At 45.5% G+C, this 6059-nt stretch overlaps 1 pseudogene; it reads left to right on the forward strand.

Moving 5' to 3' along the window:
* The first annotated feature begins 523 nt into the window (after window positions 1-523).
* Window positions 524-5144, forward strand: LOC118642125 (annotated as a pseudogene).
* The last annotated feature ends 915 nt before the right edge of the window (window positions 5145-6059 follow it).

Raw genomic sequence — 6059 nt, forward strand, 5'->3', positions numbered from 1 at the left:
CCAGGAACTGACAATGGCTTTTACATGTTTAAATGGTTAGAAAGATCAAAAGTATAATAAGATTTACTGACATGTAAAAATTATATGAATTTGGCCCTGGCCGGGTAGCTCAGTTGGTTAGAGCATCGTCCCAGTACACCAGGATTTGGGGTTCAATCCCCAGTCAGGGCACATACAGGAAGTAACCAATGAGTGCATAAATAAGGGCAACAACAAATCGGTGTTTCCTTCTCTCTCTCTCCTTCTGTCTTCCTCTCTCTCTAAAAATAAATAAATAAATAAAATTTTAAAAATTATATGAATTTCCGATCTCTCTCCACAAATAGGCCCATTCGTTTAGGCTGCTCCCACACCACCACAGCAGAGCTAAGCAGTTGTTACAGAGACTGTATGGCTACAAGGCCAAAGAATGTATTATCTGGCTGTTTGCAGGTAAGGATCCCTGGTCCGGTGCCCTTCAGAGTCACCTGGAGGCCTTGTTCAAAGCTGCATGTGGAGACAAAGCAGGAAGCCTGCGGGAGGGATGCGCAGGGGTCCACAGGTTTGCCAGGACGGCAGCCCTGGGCGGGGATCCGAGTTGTCTGCGATACCCCCGGCTGCTGGGCCTGACGGCCATCTAGGCATGGAGCAGGGCGACACAGCAGACCGGTCTCGGTAACGGACAGCGGGAGGACCATCATCCCCTATGAGGGGCGGGGGACAGGATGGGAGCGCCCCCACTGCGGTCGCCCCCTTGCTGAGTGTCAAGCTTCAGAAAAAGATGGTTGAGCGGGCTTAGCAGAAAGCCAGCGTGGCTTCTCGGGAACTCGGAATGAAGTCTAGACTGTGACTTGGCTGTTCTCCCGGAGACAGAGGCGTATGTCCGAGTTACAGGCGGCAGAGCATCTCAGTGCACGTGGACTAGACTCCGAGAAGGGATCTGTGCCTCTGCTTCGAACCTCTGGGGGTGGCCTCACTGAGGTCCTCTCCTGCGATCTGTCCCCCGTCTGGCCTGCCCACTGAAGGCTCTGCACGGAGATTGGCTGGGGGGCGGGGGGGTGGCTGACGTGGTGGGAACAGGGTTCTCCCTGTGTCTATACCCTTCTCTCGGGGGAAAAATAAATAAATAAATAAAATTTTAAAAATTATATGAATTTCCAATCTCTCTCCACAAATAGGCCCATTCGTTTAGGCTGCTTCCACACAGCAGCCTGGGGAAAAGGGCTATGGGTTTTTGTTGTGGTTTTTTTGTTTGTTTGTTTTCTTGGTATCTTGATGGGAATCATCTGTTGCCAATTAACCACACACTGTAAATCCTGGAGCTGAGTCCTGGAAACCTACACACCCTGCCCCCTTTTCATCCTAAGGCTGAAGGCACACTTTTAAGCAGCTTTACTTTCAGTGACCGAGTAGAAAGGAATTATTTTTTTCTGGGCTGTTGAATATAGTTTCCTGAGTCTTTAAGAAGCTAATCTACTTTGCAGTGTTGGGAACAAGTTGCAACAGTCCCCTACACTGTTTGTTTGTTTTGACTCTTCTGATGACACCATTGGTTTTACCCTGGGCTGCCGAGTGGACGTAAATTTTGCAATGCCTACATGGGAACAGAGTGGCAGATTGGGACTGGTATGACCCCAGCTAGTCCTACTTAATGTCCCATGCTCCTGTTCAAAGGCACAATGGATTCTATTTTTTAAATGTGTATTTTCACTTTAACTATTTTTTAAAGTTTTATATTTTTAATTGTGGTAAAAGACACATAAAATTTATTATCTCAACCAGCTTTTTAAAAAATTTATCTTTATTGTTAAAAGTATTACAGATGTCCATCCCCCTTTTATTTCCCACTGACCCCTCCACCCCACTCTCACCCCGTCCCCCTTCACCACACTATTGTCTACGTCCATCGGTTATGCATGTAAGTTCTGGTGGATCTCTTCCTGCCCACCCCTCCCCTCTGAGATCTGTCAGTCTGTTATTTGCTTCCATGTCTCTGGATCTATTTGGTTTGTCAGCTTATTTTGTTCATTAGATTCCACATATAAGTGAGATCATGTGATACTTGTCTTTCTCTGACTGGCTTATTTCACTTGGCATAATGTTCTCCAGGTCCCTCCATGTCGTCTCAAAGGATAAGAGATCTTGCCCTGGCCAGTTTGGCTCAGCGGTAGAGTATTGGCCTGCGGTCCAGGGAGGCCCGGGTTCGGTTCCCGCTAAAGGCATGTACCTCCGTTGCGGTTTGTCCCTGGCTCTGGTTGGGTTATGAGGGTGGCAACCACTCGATGTGTCCCTTTCACGTCGATGTTTCTCTCTCTTTCTCTCTCTCTCCCTCCCCACTCTATCTGAACAAAAAATGGAAAAATGTCCTCAGGTGAGGATAAAAAAAAAAAAAAGGATAAGAGATCTTTCTTTCTTACAGCTGCATAGTATTCCATTGTGTATATGTACCACAGCTTTTTTTTTTTTTTTTTTAATCCTCACTCGAGGACATTTTCCCATTTTGTTGTTCAGGTAGAGTGGGAGGGAGAGAGAGGAACAGAGAGAGAGAGAGAAACATCGATGTGAAAGGAACACATCGAGTGGCTGCCACCCACACGACCAACCAGGGCCGGGGACAAACTGCAACCGAGGTACGCGCCCTTAGCGGGAACCGAACCCAGGTCTCTCAGGACCGCAGGTCGACGCTCTAACCACTGAGCCAAACCGGCCAGGGCTGTACCACAGCTTTTTATCCACTCATCTACTGATGGACACTTGGGCTGTTTCCAGATCTTAGCTATTGTAAATAGTGCTGCTATGAACATGGGGGTGCATATAGTCTTTCTGACTGGTGTTTCAGAATTCTTAGGATGTATTCCTAGAAGTGGGATCAGCTTTTTAAAGCATACAGTTCACAATACTAAGTACATTCACCTTGTTGGGCAGCCATCACCACCATCCATCTCCAGAACTCTCTTCATCCTGCAAAACTGAAACTAGGTACCTATGGAACAGTGACTCCCCCTTCCCCCAGCCCCTGGCAGCCAACATTCCACTCTGTCTTGAATGGAATCATGCAGTATTTGTCTTTTTGTGACTGCTTATTTTGTTAATTTAGGAACTTCATTGAATACTATCTTTTTAATTATAAATTTAATTGCTTTTATAGTCAGAAATGGACTCTTTAAATATTGTATGTTATCTTAATTTTACTAGGTTTCTGATAAAAAAAAAACCTTGGGGTGCTAGCTGGTCAGTGAAACGGGTAAAATTATAAAATGTCCAGCTGTGTGCAACATTCAAACTGGAGAGTATACCATGGTACGCAATAACAAGGCTTAGGACTATGGAATGGTGAAGATGCAAACCTGGATGAAGTATTTAAAGCTACAATGCTGGCTGAGGTACACAGCACACATCGATAGGAGGGACAGAACCATGGTACCATTTAAGCAAGGGGCCATGTGTGGTTTGGAGACCTTGCTCACAGAGCCCCAGCAGAAAACAAACCATTATCTCTGATGAAGAGTGACTAAGGAGACGAGGTTCTTCATGGTATCTAGGCATCCTGTTTCAGTCTTTATTACTCAAAAACATGGACATTACTTTGTTTATGCACAGATGTTTAACTCACGTGTCTTAAGCAAACACTCAGTCCTACTTGGGCAAGAAGAAAAGTCTGTTCTACAGAGTTTTATTGCACCTGTGGGTCGGAAATGCATCTCTTTGACGTCACTAAGCTCTGATGGATGTATATATGAAACTTTGATGCCAATACATCCAAGTAACCCAGAAAAAAATCAAAACCAGAGAGTGGTTAGATCACTGCTGCTCAAGACAGTAGTGTCTGGAAAGTCTCAATCAGGGTCGCGCTCACCACCCTGGACCAAGATCGCGTGGCGGTCCTGGGACCACCACAAGCAGCTTACAAGGAATGTCTCTCCATAGAGAACACAGAATTTCAAACACTACAGGTTTCAAGAGATTGCCACAAGAAAGTCTGTTTACGCTACCCGGGAAATGTCTAACTGTGATTCCAAACGAATGCGAGGTGTCATCCTTAGCAGGTGCGCTGGGGAAACTCAAGCCTAGTGGAGCTCCAGGCGCTCACGCTGTGCCTCGTTCTGTAAACTGGGAAACCTGACATGGACTTGGATCCCAGAACTCACAGCCATCAAAGAGAATTTTAAGGAGAAGAAAAATAGAAGTAAGTGTCTGGCCAGAGGTTCCAGCCTCCAAACGTAAACTTTTACCGAACAAAAAAAAAGATTCGGAAAAGCATACGGAAGTAGAACTACGAAAATGTTTGGCGAGTAAGCAGACACCTGACTTTCATACGATGACTGGCGACACGGCGATAGGACTTCTGGGAAGATGTAAAACAGAAGCATCATGTTATCCCCAGAGCTCTCTGATGCACTGATCCAAACACACGTGCTTCCTTACAGCTTGTGCCTGGGCTCAGCGGGGTTGCCTTGGAAGAGAAAGATGGACAGATGTGACCGCTCTGTCTACAGCAGTCCCTGACACTCCTGAAGCCGTCACCTGCGCGTGCTTTAAAATGTTCTCGAGCACCGGTGATGGCAGTCTTCGAGAAACGGGTCAGTACGGAGTCAGTTTCTGACCACGGTGATGCTGTCCAAGATGAGAACATGAAAGAGCAAACTGAAATTCTCCAAAATGGCTTCGATCCTGAAGACAACTGCGATAACTGTGATAAAGTGAAATGAAAAGCCTCGGGACACGAGAGGAGGCCATTTCCTGCCCTGTAATACCGGACAGAGCAGCTCACTAAATGCAATTCTTTGTTCGGCATACAGTGACGCGTTTCTCTCACCTCGCTTGAAAGACACCCCAGCACACGTCACTCTGTTTCCCCAGGATTTCTAGTCCCTTTATCTGAAGTGTCGTGAAAATGCTACAATGACTCTTTGTATAATACACCCTCCAACCCTGAACCAGATTATAGACTGGATATGCCTACTGCTAGATGCTAATTTAACTGCCTTGGTAATGATACCAGAAGCAAAAGACTCCTAGGAAGTCTTCACAAGTTTGTGACATCTCAGACAGGCATTTGTTCTGAGCTCAACAAGACTGAAGTCAGTCTTCGTGAGCTACGGAAATTAAATCAAGAAAAGAAGAATGGAGAGTTATATTCAATTGAAGTGTTGGAACTCTTCTGATATTACCAGTTCTCTTTCATAGATGTTTTATGACGCTCTTTTAAAAGGGAATTCTTCTTACTCATCCAGGCAAGAGGTGTGTGTGGTTTGTGTCTGTCTCTCAGTAACCAGAGAAACGTGGTCAGAGAGTACCTAGCCCATCACTTACTGAAGCTCCTACGTCGGGCTGCAGGCTCTGTGCGAACCTATTTTGGTTTATAGATGTTGGTGGGGAGAGGTTCTGAAACTTTTTAAAAATATGTAACTGAAATAATTTTAAGTAAACTTATTTGTGAATATTTAAAAAATAAATAAAACATAGATTGTGGGCCCTACCCCAGAGTTTCTGATTCAGGAGGTCTAGGGTGGGGTCCAAGAATTTAATTTATATTTATAACAAGTTCTCAAGTGACGCTGACAATGCTGGTAAACCAAAGGTCTAAGCCAATCACAGTAATGTCGTTTCCCTTGCCAATGATTGGCTTAGAAAAGGGCATGTGATACAGTCCTGACCAATGAAATTCAAGTCAATGGAGTGGGGAGGCTTCTGGGAAAGTGCTCATAAAAGGGAACAGGTAGAGGACTAGGCTTTCATCTCCTCTTTCTGTGTATCTTAAGACCATGGGGGCATCCCTGATGGTAAGAGCCACCTGCTACAAATGGCAAAAAGAGCAAATGGGTGGGAAGAAACTGGATTCACCATTACAGAACTAAGCCATTCAATGAACTAGCCACAACGCCACCTTCTATACAACAACAACTACCATTATTTTCCAAGCCACTTCCAGTTGGGTTCTCAGTGACTCAAAGCCAAGCACACCCGAGGAGGTATCCCTACTCTGCACAGCCTCACACTAGCTGGGTTAAACTCCACCCCTCATCACGGTCAGGACCCACCCAGACCATGAGGGTTGGGGTCAGGTATATGGGCCACAC

The sequence above is a fragment of the Molossus molossus genome, unplaced genomic scaffold (genome assembly GCF_014108415.1).
Source record: "Molossus molossus isolate mMolMol1 unplaced genomic scaffold, mMolMol1.p scaffold_m16_p_3, whole genome shotgun sequence".
NCBI classification, from domain to species: Eukaryota; Metazoa; Chordata; class Mammalia; order Chiroptera; family Molossidae; genus Molossus; species Molossus molossus.